This window comes from Myotis myotis, unplaced genomic scaffold, assembly GCF_014108235.1.
Source record: "Myotis myotis isolate mMyoMyo1 unplaced genomic scaffold, mMyoMyo1.p scaffold_m19_p_3, whole genome shotgun sequence".
Lineage (NCBI taxonomy): Eukaryota > Metazoa > Chordata > Mammalia > Chiroptera > Vespertilionidae > Myotis > Myotis myotis.
Genome location: NW_023416335.1, coordinates 105246612 through 105265849, shown reverse-complemented (window position 1 = coordinate 105265849; position 19238 = coordinate 105246612). Strand labels below are relative to the sequence as shown.

Genomic DNA, 19238 nt, shown 5'->3' with positions numbered 1-19238 from the left:
TCCTGGACTTGTAGTTTCTTCAGCCCAGGAACATGACTTGCTTTATAGCCAGGTGCAAACATTTTACACTGTAACCAAATGTCTGTGAACCATTTTCCTGTGCCTCATCTCATTTGATCCTCACAGAAGTCTTGGAGTAGGTAGAAAGGCGCCTCAGTAGAATCCTATTTTCATTCGTTAGAAAATGGAGATTTAGAAAGCTTAAAAACTTGACCCAACTGAAAAAAAGAAAGAAATGGTGGACTTTGAAAATGACTTCAGGTTTTCTCACTGTGCAGAATATAGTCAAACACTGCTGCAGTTAAATATTTTACCCTTTGTTCTCCCTTGTGATCTATAATAATAACTTCGTGTTAATATTTACTGCTGTGTTGCTGACAATTACCTGAAAGAGAAGTTACCTGCAGACGCTCAATGCAGGAGCTGCTGTGACAAGCACAGAGAAACGACATTGCAGACCTGGCGTCTACAAAGCAATACTTGGCTTCCCCCAAGTGGGACACAGGCCCTGCCACCACCTCGGATTGGCAGCCCACCAAATCACAGCTGATGCTGCTGAGACCCCATGGCACAAAATGCAGCCCACAGCTCAGCCCCTCCCAGAAACAGCCACTGTGGGAGCCAGGTAATGACTTCATGTAGCAACACCATGCTTCCTCTCCCTAGTGAGGTGAGGCACAGGAAAATGGTTCACAGATATTTGGTTACAGTGTAAAATGTTTGCACCTGGCTATAAAGCAAGTCATGTTCCTGGGCTGAAGAAACTGCAAGCAGGGCTGAAGGACCGCCCCCCCCTCCCCCCCCCTGCACAAATTTTGTGCACTGGGCCTCTAGTTTCATATAAATGGAATTATATAATACTAGAGGCCCGATGCATGAAATTCATGCAAGAGTAGGCCTTCCTTCCCCCGGCTGCCAGCACCGGCTTCCCTCCAGCTGCTGGCAGGCACCCGGGACCCGGGCTTCCCTTGCAGCCCTGGCTTCATCTGGAAGGTTGTCTGGAAGGATGTCTGGTCTAATTAGCATATTGTGCTTTTATTATTATAGACTAGAGGCTCGGTGCATGAAATTCGTGCACTGGGGGTGGGGGGAACCTCAGCCCGGCCTGTGTCCTCTCTCAGTCCAGGACCCCTCGCTCCTTACCGCCCGCCTGCTTGCTGCTCCCTACCACTTAGCTCACTGCTCCTTAGTGCTTCCACGAAGGCTCCCGCCACCGCTGCTGCACTCACCAGCCGTGAACCCGGTTTCTGGCTGAGTGGTGCTCCCCCTGTGGGAGTGCACTGACCACCAGGGGCAGCTCCTATGTTGAGCGTCTGCCCCCTGGTGGTCAGTTCATGGCGACCAGTCATTCCACTGTTTGGTCGATTTGCATATTAGGGTTTTATTATATTGGAATAGGATATTGAATATGAACTGTAAATGAAAAATAAAATTTAAAAAAGAACCAAATAAAATTTGAGCTAAAAAATTTTAATACACACATATATATTTTAGGTTTTATTTTATTGCTTAAATAATTTTGTTTTATTATAAAGAGTATTACATATGTCTCCTTCCCCCCCCCCCCCCCCCTTGACATTCCCCCAGCCTCCCCTATCCCCCAGTGTCTTGTGTCCATTGGTTATGCTTATATGCATGCATACAAGTCCTTCGGTTGATCTCTTACATGCCCCCCGCCCCCCCCCGCCAACCCTTCCAGCCTTCCCTCTGTAGATTGACAGTCTGTTTGATGCTGCTCTGCCTCTGTATCTATTTTTGTTCATCAGTTTATAATGGTCTTAGTATCCATAAATGAGTGAGATTATGTGGTATTTTTCTTTCATTGACTGGCTTATTTCACTTAGCATAATGCTCTCCAGTTCCATCCATGCTGTTGCAAATGGTAAGAATTCCTTCTTTTTTACAGCAGCATAGTATTCCATTGTGTAGATGTACCACAGTTTTCTAATCCATTCATCTACTGATGGGCACTTAGGCTGTTTCCAAATCTTAGCTTTGGTAAATTGTGCTGCCATGAACATAGGGATGCATATATCCTTTCTGATTGGTGTTTCTTGGGATATATTCCTAGAAGTGGGATCACTGGGTCAAATGGGAGCTCCATTTTTAATCCCTAGAGTGCCGGGGAGCGCAATCGCGCTCCTCCTGTCTTTCACCAAAAGTGCCAGGAGCGCTATCAAAGCTTTGAAATGGCATCCAGTTCTAAGTCTGCTTTTATTAATGATGATGATATTGCTAAATATGTCAATGTAGTAAAGGTTTCCTTAAGTTTTTGAATATGTAACTTCATTTGCTTGCGATTCATAATTTTTTTCCTAAACTGCTGTAAAATCAGCAAAAATGCCTTGGCAATTTTAGCATAGTTCCTAGGATATTGATTGGCACTCAAAGGGTTAACTTTTTGAGGAAACTCCATACTGTCTTCCACAGTGGCTGCACCAGTCTGCATTCCCACCAGCAGTGCATGAATGTTCCCTTTTCTCCGCATCCTCTTCAGCACTTGTCGTTTGTTGATTTGTTGATGATAGCCATTCTGACAGGTGTGAGATGATACCTCATTGTTGTTTTAATTTGCATCTCTCAGATGATTAGTGACTTTGTGCATGTTTTCATATGTCTCTTGGCTTTCTGAATGTCCTCTTTTGAAAAGTGTCTATTTAGGTAATACACACACACATTAACACACACACACACACACACACACACACACACACACACTAGAGGCCCAATGCATGAAATTAATGCGGGGGGGGGGCGGTGGTTCCCCTGACTGCTCCCCGGCTGGCCTGGTCACCCCTAACTGCCCCCCTGCCGACCTGGCCACCCCCTAACTGCTCCCCTGCTGGCCTGCCTGATTGCCCCTAGCCACTCTACCTGCCTGCCTGATCGCCCCTAATTGCCTCTGCTTGCCACCCTGGTCACCCTCTAACTGCCCCCCCCTGCCGGTCTGGTCACCCCCTAACTGCCCCCCTGCTGGCCTGGTTGCCCCTTAACTGTCCGGAAGGAAGTCGGACATAAGGAAGATGTCCGTCGACCCGGTCTAATTAGCATATTACCCTTTTATTAGTATAGATATATAGATATATATTTTTAATTCTCACCTGGGGATGTTTTAAAATTGATTTTTAGAGAGAGAAACATCCATATGACAGAGAAATACCAGTAGGCTGCCTCTGCACCTGCTGACCCACCTGGATCTAGCCTAAACCTAAGTATGTGCCCTAACCTAGAATCCAACAGGAAACCCTTTGGTGTACAGGTTGAGACTCCAACCAATTGAGCCACCTGGCTATGGTAGATCTGAAAAAAAATTTTAAATGTACCTCCGGACCCTGGTCGGTGTGGATCAGTAGTTAGTGTGTCCTCCCACGCACCAGGGGATCATGGGTTCGATTTCTGGTGAGGGCACATATACAGGTTGTGGGTTCCATCCCTGTCGGATTGCTTGGGCAACTGATTGATATTTCTCTTTCTCTTTCCCTCTCCCTTCCTGTCCCTCTAGAATCAGTAAAAAGAATATATCCTTAGAGGAGGACTTAAAAAGAAAAAAATGCTGGTTTGGTTCAGTGGATAGTGCTTCTGCAGGTGGACTGAAGGGTACCGGGTTGGATTCCAATCAAGGGCACATACTGGGTTGCAGGCTTAATCTCGGGCCCTGGTCAGGGATTCAGCAAGAGGCAACCAATTGATGTCTCTCACATTAGTTTCTGTCTTTCTCCCTTTCTTCCACACTCTGTAAAAAAAAAAAAAAAAATCAATGCAAAAATGTCCTCAGGTGAGGATTAACCAAAACAAACAAACAAACACCCATTCTCAGTGTGATTTTTGAAGGAGCATATGAAGAATTTGTTGAATGAATGAGAAGAAATGGGACTTTGCTTTCTAAATGTTTTAGCAACTCTGCAAGCCAGAGGGTTTATTTATTTATTTATTTTTTAAAATATATTTTATTGATTTTTTACAGAGAGGAAGGTAGAGAGATAGAGAGTTAGAAACATCGATGAGAGAGAAACATCGATCAGCTGCCTCCTGCACACCTCCTACTGGAGATGTACCCACAACCAAGGTACATGCCCTTGATCGGAATCGAACCTGGGACCTTTCAGCAGGCCGATGCTCTATCCACTGAGCCAAACTGGTTAGGGCTATTTTTTATTTTAATTTTTATTGATTGATTATTTTAGAGAGAGGAAGGGAGTGAGAGAAACACCAGTGTGTTGTTCCACTTATTATGCTCTCTTTGGTTGCTTCTTGTCTGTGCCCTGACCAGGGGATCCAACCCGCAACCTTGCTGTATCAGGAGGAGGTTCTAACCCACTGCGCTGTGGGCTGCCTGTCAGGGCCCCTCAACAAAACCCCTCTGGTGTGCCCTGGCCCCTGCTGTGGGTCGGCGCTCCTCTGCCACAGCAACGGTTTGGGTTCCATTCTGTCAGGGCACTCACAGATAATATACCTATACAGGAATGCCTTAGTCGCACTCTCTCCCCAGACGTACAATTAGGCCGTGTGTGTTTGTGTGTGTGTGTGTGTGTGTGTGTGTCTGCTGCTCTTAAGAAACTGAGGACTGTTGAGGTCCCTGTGCTCTAGTCATTAGGCGGGGAGCTGGGGTTTCATTGCCAACATGGCCAACCCTGATCCCCACTACCCCCGCTCCTCCATGGAGCATGACTTCAACTATGGCAGCTGCGTGGCCTCCACCAGCGTACACATCCGCATGGGTAGGTCGCCCTCCTGCGGCTCGCCAGGCCCTGCTGCTGCACACTGGGTTCCCAGGGAGAGCGCCTTCTGTGACAGACTCCCAGGGAGAGCGGGGTTCCCGAGGGAAAGCACTTCGCTCCGTCTCCCTTCAGGGCTCCCAGGACTGTCCTGTGCAGGGCTCGGAGGGGAGAGCCACCCCAGGGGAGCCTCGTAGCTGGATGCTGAGAAAACGAAACTGGAAACCTTCCTCCTTGAACCCTGTCGTCTTCGGTGTAGAAAGGGACAGATGAAAGCCTCAGCAGCCTTACTGGGGCATCTTTAAGTGAAGATGTTATTTTTTTTCGGTGAAAATAAGTTTATTGTGTAGTCATTGTGATTACACAATAACCTGCATTGAGTTATCTGCTGGGATGTTTGTGCTTTAGGGCATGTGAATGCATTTTATTTGATTTGATGCAGCCTCATGTCCCCGGCCTGGCCTCGTGGGGCTTGCAGCCACACCCACCTGCTCCAGCTGGTCGTTATGCTCCAGCCTTTACCAGGAGGGCAAATTTGCGTATTCCTTCATTATATATATAGATGTGGACTTTGTTACTGGCTTCTTTGATTTAGCATAATGTTTTCTGGTTGTTGTAGCCTGTGTTAGTACTTCATTCCTTTTTATGGCCACATAATATTCCATTGCATGAATATACTTTTTTAAATCAGTTGATGGGCAATTATTTGGCTTTTCTATGTAATGCTGCTATTATCATTCATGTGCAGGATTTTGTGTAGAAATGTGTTTTCATTTCTCTGACGAATGTAACAGAGTAACTGAATTTTGCCTCCTTTTTATACAAGTTTTATACACACACACACACACACACACACACACACACACACAGCCTAATTAATTGTATGTCTGGGGAGAGAGTGCAACTAAGGCAGGGGTCCTCAAACTACGGCCCGCGGGCCACATGCAAATACAAATATTGTATTTGTTCCCATTTTGTTTTTTTACTTCAAAATAAGATATGTGCAGTGTGCATAGGAATTTGTTCATAGTTTTTGTTTAAACTATAGTCCGGCCCTCCAACGGTCTGAGGGACAGTGAACTGGCCCCCTGTTTAAAAAGTTTGAGGACCCCTGTACTAAGGCATTCCTGTATAGGTATATTATCTGTGAGTGCCAATTGATGAGTGAGAACATTGTGGGGCACTTTTTTTTTTTTTATGACTTTACTTGAGTCAAACTGACAATAATTGCCAGGAAGGAAAATCTCAGTTTATTGAGAAAATGCTCTCTGCGCAATTCTTAACAAAAGACTGAACCAGAGAACTTCAGTTAGGCATGTTTCAGTTGGAAAGGGATAGCCTACATTAGAATACTTAGAGTCTGCTGATTTTTTAAATGACACATTGCTTAGTTGCATTTCTCAACTGGATGGGGTAAATTATTACAATTTCATAATTTTTATTAGGATTATGTAAAGGTTTGATTATTTTTATTAATTTTTTAAATAAATTTTTATTGATTTCAGAGAAGAAGGGAGAGGAAGAGAGAGATAGAAACATCAATGATGAGAGGGAATCATTGATCGGCTGTGTCCTGCACGTTGGACCGAGCCTGCAACCCAGGCATGGCCTTGACTGGAATCAAACCTGGGACCCTTTGGTCAGCAGGCCAATGCTCTATCCACTGAGCCAAACTGGCTAGGGCTTTTATTGATTTTTTTTTAAGAGAGGGAGGGAGGGAGGGAGGAATATTGATGTGTGTGTGGAAGAGAGAGAGAGAGAGAGAGAGAGAGAGAGAAAGAGAGAGAGAGATGTGAGAGAGAAACATTGATTGGTTGCCTCCTGCATGCACTCTGATTCAGACTGAAACCTGGATATGTGTCCTGACTGGGAATCGAACCTGCAACCACTTTGGTATATGGAAAAACACTCCAACCAACTGAGCCACATCAGCCAGGGCTTAGGATTATTTAATTTTACTTCTTTCTCTTTTTTTGGAGAAAGTCTTAGAATGCCATAGGAGCTAATAAAGCATGGATTAAAAAAATAGAGTTATTAGATTCATGTTAATTTGTGGAACTTCAAAAAAATTTTTTTCCTACTCAGACCACTAGTGAGTCTTGGGACTAGATAGAGATGTGGTAACCAAAAAACTTTGTTAACATGTTAAGCTCCCAGCCTGTTTTGTCTTCCGGAAGGAAAGTATAGTGTCAGTCACTAGTGACTGACATGGGGCTTAACGTGTTAATGCTTACAATTTTAAGTTTTGACCTAGTTGGTGTGGCTCAGTTGGTTGAGCATCATGCCATGCACCAGGAGGTCGCCTGTATGATTTCAGGTTGCGGCACATGCATAGGTTCGGGCTCCATCCCCGGTAGGGGGTGTGCAGGAGCTAGCCAATCCATGTTGCTCTCTCATCAATGTCTCTATCTCTCTCTGCCTTTCCCTTCCTCTTTCTGATATCAATAAACATTAAAAACATAAAATTATAAGTTTTGATTTGTGACATAGTTATCTGTGGATATTTATTTTTCTGTTTACAAACTGGTATTATAGATCTGTTCAACTCCATATTACTTGAGTATTTAACAATCTTGTTACATTATAATTTTATTTTAGTAGAAAGAAATGGTCTAGAGAAACCAAGATGGCGGTATAGGTAAACACCGGAGTTTGCTGCCTTGAACAACCACTTCAAAAATACAACTAAAAGATGGAACGGACATCATCCAGAACCATAGGAAGGCTGGCTGAGTGGAAATTCTACAACTAGAAGGAAAGAGAAAAGCATACCGAGACTCAGAGAAGGTGCAGTACGGAAGTAAAATACTAAGGTGCAGAGGGGCATGTGGAGCGGGCTGGCGGCCGTTGTCGTTTTCAATCAGGAGGGAGTCTCAGGCTCTGAGCTCCAGTTCCAGGCGAGTCTCTAGGGACCCAGACTCATACGGGAGAAGCGGGACTGTCTGGCATCGGTCAGATCTCGAGGGCAGCTTCCTCTCTGAGGGGCTTGCAGCGATTACAGGGACACTGAGAAGCAGAGCCTCTGAGGGCTGGCCTGAGAGCAGCCATAACTGCTAGCCCTGCCCTGTTGATCCTGTGGGACCTGCCCTGCCCAAGCCCTGCAGGGAGGCTTTTGCTTGATAGCCTCAGGCAAAGGCTAGTTTAGCACCTTCCTAGAGATCCAGGAGCCAGGTAACCCAGAGGTCAGAGTGGGACCATCCAGTTTGCAGCTCCGTGGAACCATAAAGGCCACACTCAGGGGGGAGACTCAGTGAGCACCAAAGCTCCAATGAAGCAAGTCTTGCCCAAGAGGGGTGTCTCCAGCACAGAAGTTCTCCCACTGCAGGCACAGCTGATTCTCACAGCCAATTGGCCTGGAGGTCAATTCCTCCCAGTGATAACTACAACAATCAAGGCTTAACTACAACAAGACTGTGCACAAAGACCACAAGGGGGTGCACCAAGAGTGTCCTCCTCAGGTAATTGGGGAGGCTGAACCACTGGGCCCTAGAGGACACTCAGCACAGAAAACCACTTTATCAACACAGGGAAGCATAAAAAATGCGGAGACAAAGAAAACGGACAGAAATGACAGAAATGGAGGAAAGCAAACTACTGGATATAGAGTTCAAAACCACACTTGTAAGGTTTTTCAAGAATTTTCTAGAAACTGCCAACAAACTTAATGAGATCTACAAGAAATCTAATAAGACCCTTTATGTTATGATAAAGGACCAACTAGAAATTAGGCATACACTGACTGAAATAAAGTATATTATACAGACTCCCAATAGCAGACTAGAGGATTGCAAGAATCAAGTCAACGATTTGAAATATGAAGATGCAAAAAACACCCAACCAGAAAAGCAAAATGAAAAAAGAATCCAAAAATACGAAGATAGTGTAAGGATCCTCTGGGACAGCTTCAAGCGTACCAACATCCGAATTATAGGGGTGCCAGAAGAAGAGAGAGAGCAAGATATTGAAAACCTATTTGAAGAAATAATGACAGAAAACTTCCCCTACCTGGTGAAAGAAATAGACTTACAAGTCCAGGAAGCGCAGAGAACCCCAAACAAAAGGAATCCAAAGAGGACCACACCAAGACACATCATAATTAAAATGCCAAGAGCAAAAGACAAAGACAGAATCTTAAAAGCAGCAAGAGAAAGAAACTCAGTTAGTTACCTACGAGGGAGTACCCATACTAATGTCAGCTGATTTTTCAACAGAAACTTTGCAGGCCAGAAGGGAGTGGCAAGAAATATTCAAAGTGATGAATGCCAAGAACCTACAACCAAGATTACTTTATCCAGCAAAGCTATCATTCAGAATTGAAGGTCAGGTAAAGAGCTTCACAGATAAGGAAAAGCTAAAGGAGTTCATCACCACCAAACCAGGATTATATGAAATGTTGAAAGGTATCCTTTAAGAAGAGGAAGAAGAAGAAAAAGGTAAAGATACAAATTATGAACAGCAAATACACATCTATCAACAAGTGAATCTGAAAATCAAGTGAATAATCTGATGAACAGAATGAACTGGTGATTATAATAGAATCAGGGGCATAGAAAGGGAGTGGACTGGCTATTCTTGCGGGGTAAAGGGGTGAGGGGAATGCGGGAAGAGACTGGACAAAAATCGTGCACCTATGGATGAGGACAGTGGATGGGGAGTGAGGGAGGAGGGTGGTGTGGGAACTGGTTGGAGGGGAGTTTTGGGGGGAAAAAAGAGGAACAAATGTAATAATCTGAACAATAAAGATTTAATTAATAAAAAAAATGGTCTAAAAACAAAGAGCTTCCTGAAATAATTTAATTAAAACATGTTAAATTGTCCTGGCTGGTATGGCTCAGTTAGTTGAGCATTGCACTAAGAGGTTGCTGGTTGGATTCCCAGTCCGGGAACATCCCCAGGTTGCTGGCTTGATACTCAGCAGGTGGCATGCAGGAGGTGGCCAATCAATGTTTCTCTTTCATTGGTGTTTCTCTCCCTTTCTCCCTCTTTTAAAATAAACTAGAGGCCCAGTGCACGAAATTGTGTGGGTAGGGTCCCTAGGCCTAGCCTGCGATCAGGGCCATCTTCTGCCTGTTTGCCAGTCCCCAGGCCGAACGTCGCCTCTGCCACTGGGGCGGGTAGGTTGCGGGCATGCCCCACAGCTTCTGTCAGCACCACAAGCTCCAGCAGCAGCCGTGGCAGCGGCACTCATTTGAGTGGCGTCCATGTGAGTGGCCCCGAGTGGGCATCACGTTCCATCAGCGGCCAGCTTGGTGCACGTGCATGGAGGTGAAGTTGCTGGCGCCTGCTTACCCACCGGCTTGAGCCCCCGAGCAGCTGGGGATGAGCTAGGGATTTCAATAGCCTGACAGCAAGCCCAGTCCTCCCGCACCCAACCTGGTGCCCCTGTTCACTATCGCTGATCCATCGGAACCTGCAGGCTGGGGGGAGGGACCAAGAGGTCAGCCGTTCCATCCACTTGCCAGTCCCCAGGCCTGCCCTGCCACCACCCACCCACTTCCCCGTGGTTCCCTGTTTGCCTACGGGCGGGGATTGGAGTGTGGGGGAGGTGGAGAAGGGGAGGGACCGAGAGGTGGTCAATGCACCTCATGACGACTGGTCGAGCGGTCGTTCCGGTCGTTACGCTTATGGTCCCTGGCCTTTTATTATATAGGATAAGCCCTGGCCAGTTTGGCTCAGTGGACAGAGCATTGGCCTACAGATTGAAGGATCCCGGGTTCGATTCCAGTCAGGGCACATGCCCAGGTTGCGGGTTTGATCCCCAGTAGGGGCATGCAGAAAGCAGCCGATCAATGACTCTCTCTCATCATTGATACTTCTATCTCTTGCTCCCTCTCCCTTCCTCTCTGAAATCAATAAATATATATTAAAATAAATAAATAAATATTTTAGGAAAACATGGTAAATTATGAGTTTCTGTTATAGTTCTAAGGGGTTAAGGACTACAATATAGGTAAGATATTCTAAATTAGTATGTTTGAGGTAGGTGCTATAAATTTTTATTTCTTTTTTTAAAAAATATATTTTATTGATTTTTTTACAGAGAGGAAGGGAGAGGGATAGAGAGTTAGAAACATTGATGAGAGAGAAACATCAATTCAGCTGCCTCCTGCACACCCCCTACTGGGGATGTGCCCGCAACCAAGGTACATGCCCTTGACCGGAATTGAACCTGGGACCCTTGAGTCTGCAGGCCGACGCTCTATCCACTGAGTCCAACTGGTTACGTCAATTTTTATTTCTTAAAATATTTTTATGTATTGATTGATTTTATAGAGAAAGAGATTAAGAAATAGAAAATAACAATTTTGTTGTTCCACTTATTTGTGCATTCATTGGTTGATTTTTAAAAAATAGATATTTTATTGATTTTTTACAGAGAGGAGGGAGAGGGATAGAGAGTTAGAAACATCGATGAGAGAGAAACATCAATCAGCTGCCTCCTGCACATCCCCTATTGGGGATGTGCCCGCAACCAAGGTACATGCCCTTGACCGGAATCGAACCTGGAACTCTTGAGTCCGCAGGCTGATGCTCTATCCAGGGAGCCAAACCGGTTAGGGCTATTGGTTGATTTTTTAAAAAAATATATTTTTATTTCAGAGAGGAAGGGAAGGAGAGGAAGAGAGAGATAGAAACATCAATGATAAGAGAATCATTGATAGGCTGCCTCCTGCGTGCCCCACACTGGGGATCGCACGCCCCACTCTAGGGATCGTACCTGCATGTGCCCTGACCAGGAATCAAACGTGACCTCCTGGTTCATAGGTTGATGCTCAACCACTGAGACACACTGCCTGGGAATTCTTTTTTTTTCTTTTAATTATTGATTTTTTTTTAGAGAAGAAGGGAGAGGGAGATAGAGAAACATGAATGTGAGAGAGAAACATTGATGGCTTGCTTCCTGTTCACACCCCAACTGGGAATGAACTCCTAATTTGGATATGTGCCCTGACTAGGAATCAACCTGAAACCCTTTGGTGCATAGGACTACAGCAGTGATGGCGAACCTATGACACGCATGTCAGAGGTGACACGCGAAGTCATTTTTTGTTGATTTTTTTGTTTGTTAAATGGCATTTAAATATATAAAATAAATATCAAAAATATAAGTCTTTGTTTTTACTATGGTTGCAAATATCAAAAAATTTATATATGTGACATGGCACCAGAGTTAAGTTAGGGTTTTTCAAAATGCTGACACGCCGAGCTCAAAAGGTTCGCCATCACTGGACTATACAGACAGTCCTCGGGTTACATCGGATTCGACATACGTCGTTTTGTGGTTATGTTGCCATCTCCCATTTATTTATAAAAAACAGAGTTCCGTCATTTTGACATATGTACATAGGTGCTTTATGTTTTTTATTATTTATTTACCACAAGTAAAGCTCGGGAATTGTTACCTTTAAATTTTTTTTTACTGTTTCACTTCATTACTGCTGTGTACGTGCTCAATGTGAGTGACGTAGGTGCTTATGTAGGTGGGTTCCAACTTACGGCGAAAATCACGTTATGTCGCGCCGTAGGTACGGATCTCTGATGTAACCCAAGGACCTACTGTACTTCAACCAACTGAGCCACACCAGCGGGGCCATTGGTTGATTCTTGTATGTGCCCTGACCAGGGATCAAACCTGCAACCTTGGCTGTGTATGGGGACAACATTCTAACCAACTGTGTTACCTGGCTAGGGCTTATAAATTTCTTCCTTTCTTTTTTTTATTTTTTTATTTTTTATTGATTTCAGAGAGGAAGGGAGAGGGAGAGAGAGCTAGAAACATCAGTGATGAGAGAGAATCACTGATCGGCTGCCTCCTGCATGCCCCCTACTGGGGATCGAACCCACAACCTGGGCATGTGCCCTTGACTGGAATTGACGCCGGGACCCTTCAGACTGCAGGCCAATGCTCTACCCACTGAACCAAAAACGGCTAGGGCTATAATTTCTATTTTTAACAAGTATCCAACTTAATTTTGAACAGACAAGTTTGGGAAACAGTTGCAAAACACTCACGGTGAAGATTTGCTTTTCATAAGAATTTAAAGTAGAATTTAATAGTTGTTGCATACCTTCTGGTTAGAGTTTATAAAATATGCTTAATTCACCCTGGCCAGTGTGGTTCAGTTGGAGCATGGTCTATGCAATGGAAGGTAGCAGGTTAGATTCCAGGTCAGGGAATATACTGAGGTTGCAGGTTTTTAAAAAATATATTTTTATTGATTTCAGAGAGGAAGGGAGAGGGAGAGATAGAAATATCAATGAGAGAATCATTGGTCAGCTGCCTTCTGCAGCTCCCTACTGGGGATCGAGCCCACAACCTGGGCATGTGCCCTTGACTGGAATCAAACCCGGGACCCTTCAGTCCGCAGGCTGACGCTCTACCCACTGAGCAAAACCAGCTAGGGTTAGGTTGCAGGATTGATTCCTGGTCGGGGCATGCTGATCCATGTGTGTCTCTCTTACATTGATGTTTCTCTCTCCCTACCCCTTCTTCTCTCTCTGAAATGAAATGAAATAAATAAATAAAATAAAATAAATAAAATATTATCATCAACAAATCAACAAACGACAAGTGCTGGAGAGGATGTGGAGAAAAAGGAACACTCGTGCACTGCTGGTGGGAATGCAGACTGGTGCAGCCACTATGGAAGACAGTATGGAGTTTCCTCAAAAAACTGAAAATGGAACTCCCATTTGACCCTGTGATCCCACTTCTAGGAATATATCCCAAGAAAACAGAAACACCAATCAGAAAGGATATATGCACCCATATGTTCATAGCAGCACAATTCACCATAGCTAGAATCTGGAAACAGCCTAAGTGCCCATCAGTAGATGAATGGAATAGAAAACTGTGGTACATCTACACGATGGAATACTATGCTGCTGTAAAAAGGAAGGAACTCTTACCATTTGCAACGGCATGGATGGAACTGAAGAGCATTATGCTAAGTGAAATAAGCCAGTCAATGAAGGAAAAATACCACATGATCTCACTCATTCATGGATAATAGAGACCATTATAAACTTTTGAACAATAATAGATACAGAGGCAGAGCTGCCTCAAACAGATTGTCAAACTGCAGCGGGAAGGCCGGGGAGGGGTGGGGGGCAGGAGGGAGGAGGGTAAGAGATCAACCAAAGGACTTGTATGCATGCATATAAGCATAACCAATGGATATAAGACACTGGGAGATAGGGGAAGCTAGGGGACTGTCAAGGGCAGGGGGAAAAAAGGGACACATATGGCCAAAGCCGGTTTGGCTCAGTGGATGGAGCGTCGGCCTGCGGACTGAAGGGTCCCGGGTTCGATTCTGGTCAAGGGCATGTACCTTGGTTGCAGGCATATCCCCGGTGGGGGATGTGCAGGAGGCAGCTGATCGATGTTTCTCTCTCATCGATGTTTCTAGCTCTCTATCTCTCTCCCTTCCTCTCTGTAAAAAATCAATAAAAAAAATATATATATATATAAAAGAATACTTTAAAAAAAAGGGACACATATGTAATACCCTTTGTAATACTTTAAGCAATAAAAAAAATAAAAAAATAAATAAATAAAGTAAATTAAAATCAATAAAATAAAACAAAATAAATAAAATAAATAAGTAAAGTAAAATAAAATAATAAAATAAATAAATAAAATAAAATATGAAGTTAAATAAAGCTTAATTCCTGCAGTCTTATCCATCCTAGTATCCTGGGATTTGCAGATACTCATAATAGAAATCTGGTTAAAAAAAGCAAACCATTTATTGTCTGATTGGGATATTACATTTGTTACTGAAGTATCATGGGTGTTTTATATGTCACTGGTTTTAAAGATGCCACCAAGTCCTCCTATATAATAGAGAGGTAATATACAAACTAACCCTCACTCCATCACACCATCACAAGATGACTGCACCCACAGCAGAGGCGGGGTTCCCATAACAAGCCATAATGAGCCATCATCAGGGATCTGAGGCTGCGTGCAGCACTAGGCTAGGGCAGGGGACCTGAGGCTGTGGCCCCTGCCCGGTCAGGGCTTGATGGGGCACCTCAGGCCTCATCCCCTGCCCGGCAGGGCTTGATGGGGGACCTCAGGCCATGCCCCCTACCTGGCGGGGCTTGATGGAGGACCTCAAGGTGGGCCCCCCCGCTCTGGCCTGGACCAGGGGACCTCAGTCCATGACCCCTGCCCTGGTGCCGGGCAGGGGGACCTCAGGCCGTGTCCCCCACCTGGTGGGGCTTGACAGGGGACCTCACGGCATGTCCCCCACCCCGGCCCAGGCCAGGGTACCTCAGGCTGCGACCCCCGCTCTGGCGCCGGGCCAGGGGACCTCAGGTTATGCCCCTCACCCTGGCCCAGATCAGGGGACTTCAGGTCACACCCCCTGCCCTGGCGCTGGGCTGGGGGACATGAGGGTGCGCCAGGGAACCCGAGGCTGTGCACCCTGCCCAGCATGTGCCGGGGGACCTGAGGCTGTGCTCCCTGCCCAGCGGGGCTTGATGGGGGCCCTGAGGCTGCACCCCCCACCTGGTGGTGCTTGACAAGGGACCTGAGGCTGCACCCCCCGCCTGGTGGGGCTTGACGGGGGTGGGGCCAGTCGGGTCTGGGTCTCGCCCAATGGGGATGGGGCTGGCCAGGTCTGTGTCTTTTGCGATTTCAAGGAGCGGGCGGGGTCTTGGCTCTGGGTCCCGCGGCGTGCCCCAGACTCTGACAGGAGGAAGATTTTTATATACATGTTACTAATTTTCTTTCATCTCTGACACTTCTATTATAGAGAAAGGGCTAATAGCAATATTAAAATATTTCCTCTAATTAATTCCCTTTTAATGTGCATGAATTTCATGCACTGGGCCACTAGTGATTGAGATAAGTCAAATTCCTTAATTTTTGTATTATTCCATGCTGTTTCAAAGTGCTTCTGTGCCCTTTTCTGACCTACTTTACATCTAAAATTCACCCCTTTCCCATTGCCCCGCTGATTCAATTAGTGAATACCTATTCATGTTCCAAGCCTGGCTCAGTTTTTAGTTTATAAAGACATAATTAATTTCCTCTTCCTTTCCCCCTTCCCCAGAGAGACTTGTCTGTTTCTTCTTTTGGGTTGTTCTCTCCCACTCTATGGATACTGACTTGTATTATAGAACTTTATTGTTCTTGTTTATATATTTTTGTTTACTTCTACTTGGTTGAAAACTTCTGAGGGCAGTAATTTATCTTAGTTGTCTTTGTGTCTAATGCATATAGAGTACCTTGTATATTTTTTTCTTTAAATATATTTTATTGATTTCAGAGAGGAAGGAAGAAGGGGAAAGAGAAACATCAATGATGAGAGAGAATCATTATTTGGCCGCCTCCTGCATGCCCCATAGTGGGGATCAAGCTCGCATCCCAGGCATGTGCCCTGACCGGGAATCGAACCGTGACCTTCTGGTTCCTAGGTCGATGCTCAGCTACAGAGCCACAGTGGTCGGGCGAGTACCTTGTATCTTAAGATGGTGTGGAATGAATACAAAAAATTGTCAGAAGGCACAGTTGTCTATTTTAATAGATGTAATTATTAGTCTGTATGTGGACTTTGTAGAATTAGAAGATTTTCTAAACTATAAATAGTCTAGTAATCTTTTAGAATGTAGTGTGTTATATTCATTGGGAAACTGCCTTAGAAATTTTAAGAAAAGTAGATTCCAGTTAAGTCTTGGTTACAAACAACACAAAGTAATTTAGCTTATTTGAGCAGAAAGGAACTTACTGCAAGGGTATTGGATATCTTACAGAATGGACAGGAAAGGTGGAAAATTAGGTTTGGGAAATAGGCAAGAACCAAGGGAGACTGCTGCACACTCAGACAAGGTCTGGCCACGGGAATAGAATAGTATACTGCTACTGGATTTGCACCACTGCCTCTGCTGAACCCACACCACCACTATTCCATAAATTACCTTTTAATGTCTTTTTAGATTCCAAATCTAGAACCTCTGACTTGGCTGAACCTAGGTTACATATCTGTAGCCTGAGATCCACGGACCAGAACAGGAGAGAAAATATCTAGTCAGTTTTAGCTTTTGTAGTGGGGGATTTGTTTTCTACTATGATTGCCTCTGTGGGATGCTCCATAGATAGGAAATTGAGGTCAGATGGCTGGTAGGCAAAAAAGTAAAAAAACAAACAAACGGTGAAATTAGCTCTGGTTGGGTGGCTAAGTTAGTTGAAGCCCCCACTCATAGACCAAAAAGTTGTGCTTCAGTTCCTGGTCAGGGCACATACTTAGGTTGTGGATTTGATCTTTGGTCGGGGAGTGTGTGGGAGGCATTTGATTGATGTTTTTCACATCGATGTTTCTCCCTTTCTCTCTAAAATCAATAAAAGCAAGTCCTAGGGCAGTGGTCGGCAAACTGCGGCTCGTGAGCCACATGTGGCTCTTTGGCCCCTTGAGTGTGGCTCTTCCACAAAATTCCATGTGCGGGCGCGCACGTACAGTGCGATTGAAACTTTGTGGCCCATGCGCAGAAGTCGGTTTTTGGCCTAAGTGAGTCTATTTTGAAGAAGTGGCGTTAGAAGAAGTGGGGGGTATCGAAGAAGTGGGGGGTGTTGGTCGGGTGACTCGCAGGCAGACCGTGGGATACGCAGTGCGGGGGAGGTACATTGTTTTGAGGTACTTTCGCTGAGGTCGACCCCTTCCAACTCTCGCATCCACACTGGTCTATCTGAAACAAGTATACAAGACGAGTGTGGATGGGAGAGTTGGAAGGGGTCAACCTCAGCGAACATACCTCAATCAGATTGAGGACGTTTTTTAGCAAAGGCCAGCTTAGGAGTACCCTAATTAAGTTAATAACAATGTAACTACCTATATAGTTTAAGTTTAAAAAATTTGGCTCTCAAAAGAAATTTAAATCATTGTACTGTTGATATTTGGCTCTGTTGACTAATGAGTTTGCCGACCACTGTCCTAGGGTGAGAATTAAAAAAAAAGGTGAAAATGCATTATAGCACTATTGGTAGTTAATATCTGATTCATAGATCTCAGAAAATTTATTTCACTTTTATGGGTCTCTTTTTTATTATTTGTAAATTTGAAACACTGTCTTTTCATTATTAAATGGTAATAACAACGTAAAAGTGTAATCAAATATATTTTTTTTCTTTCTCTTTGTCTTCTTTTGTCATCAAATATTTTGAATATCCTGTAAGAACAAAAGGGATGTTGCTTCTATTCCTGTGATGTAAGCTATAATACCTTTTCCCTTTCTTTGGCATATGTATTAATAATTTTTAAATATACCTTTCTGAAGTGTATGGGAACTTAAAGTTGAGCAGGGCAGTCCAAGGCATATTGTTGATTTATTGGGTATTTTGATATAATTTTTGTAGCATTGCCCTCAGAAGATAGAAACAATAATTATTCTAGGACATTTCTCTTAGTTTGCTTTTAACAGATCTTACATTTTGCCAACCTTGCCTGTCTCTTTTTCCTATTGTTAGCTTTCTGAACCTCTTTTTCTTTTTTTAAAATATGTTTTTATTGATTTTTTTTAAGATAGAGGGAGAGAAACATTGATTGGCTGCCTCTTGCATGCCCCCTACTGGGGATCAAGCCCACACCTGGGCATGTGCCCTGACCTGGTATTGAACCAGCAACCTCTTGGTGTACTGGACAATGCTCAAACAACTGAGTCACACTGGCCAGGGCTACTGGATATTTCTTGAGATCTTAAAGAAGTCTGTAGTGTTGTTTTAAGTAGAAAACAGTTATTTGGAAACCTCTTGATGAGATATTATGGTTGGAAACAGCTAGGTACATAGTAGCTAGGTACTATGCTAGCTAGGTACATAGTAGGGGTCAACAGATATAGATTTTCAGTTATAAAAGAAATCATTCTTTTTTTAAAAAAAAATATATTTTATTGATTTTTTACAGAGAGGAAGGGAAAGGGATAGAGTTAGAAACATCGATGAGAGAGAAACATAGACCAGCTGCCTCCTGCATGCCCCCTACTGGGATGTGCCCGCAACCGAGGTACATGCTCTTGACCAGAATCGAACCTAGGACCCTTGAGTCTGCAGACCGACACTCTATCCACTGAGCCAAACCAGTTAGGGCAAGAAATCATTCTTGAGGATATAATGTACATCATGGTGACTATAGTTAATAATACTGTATTGCATATTTGAAAGTTGCTAAGAGCATAAATATTTTTTAATTAAAATTTTTTTCAATTTCATTCAATATTTGTATTACTTTCAGCTGTACAGCATGTGAGAATAAATTTATTTATTTATTTATTTCAACTTATAAGAGAAAGTGTATTTAGAAAGTCACAGAGGTAGAAGAAGTGAGCTGTAGAAGAAATGCACTCAGGAAACAAGTTACAGAAGCAAAAGAAGGGCCTCTGGAGCTTAGGAGAAAGAGAGAGAGAGAGATAAGTGCCTTGAGGGACAAAAGAGAGAAGAGGGGTGTGGGTGGGCTCCAGAAAAGAGAGAACATGCTGAGAATAAATCTTAAAAAGGTAGACTGGCCAGTGTGGTTCAGTGAT

General features: G+C 44.1%; 1 protein-coding gene across 16 annotated transcripts in view; it reads left to right on the top strand.

Annotated features, from left to right (window-relative positions):
- Positions 1–19238, top strand: part of BCL2L13 (BCL2 like 13) — a 231199-nt gene that overhangs the window by 5418 nt on the left and 206543 nt on the right. The window contains exons 1-3 of one of the 16 annotated variants that reach the window (XM_036301917.1): positions 8163–8173; positions 13678–13680; positions 17896–17927. The exons of 14 other annotated variants lie outside the window; for them this stretch is intronic. The gene's annotated coding sequence lies outside the window, so the exon portion shown is untranslated. Of the gene's footprint in view, positions 1–8162; positions 8174–13677; positions 13681–17895; positions 17928–19238 lie in introns of those variants that run through there. One more of the 16 variants, XM_036301918.1, reaches the window with a different exon arrangement.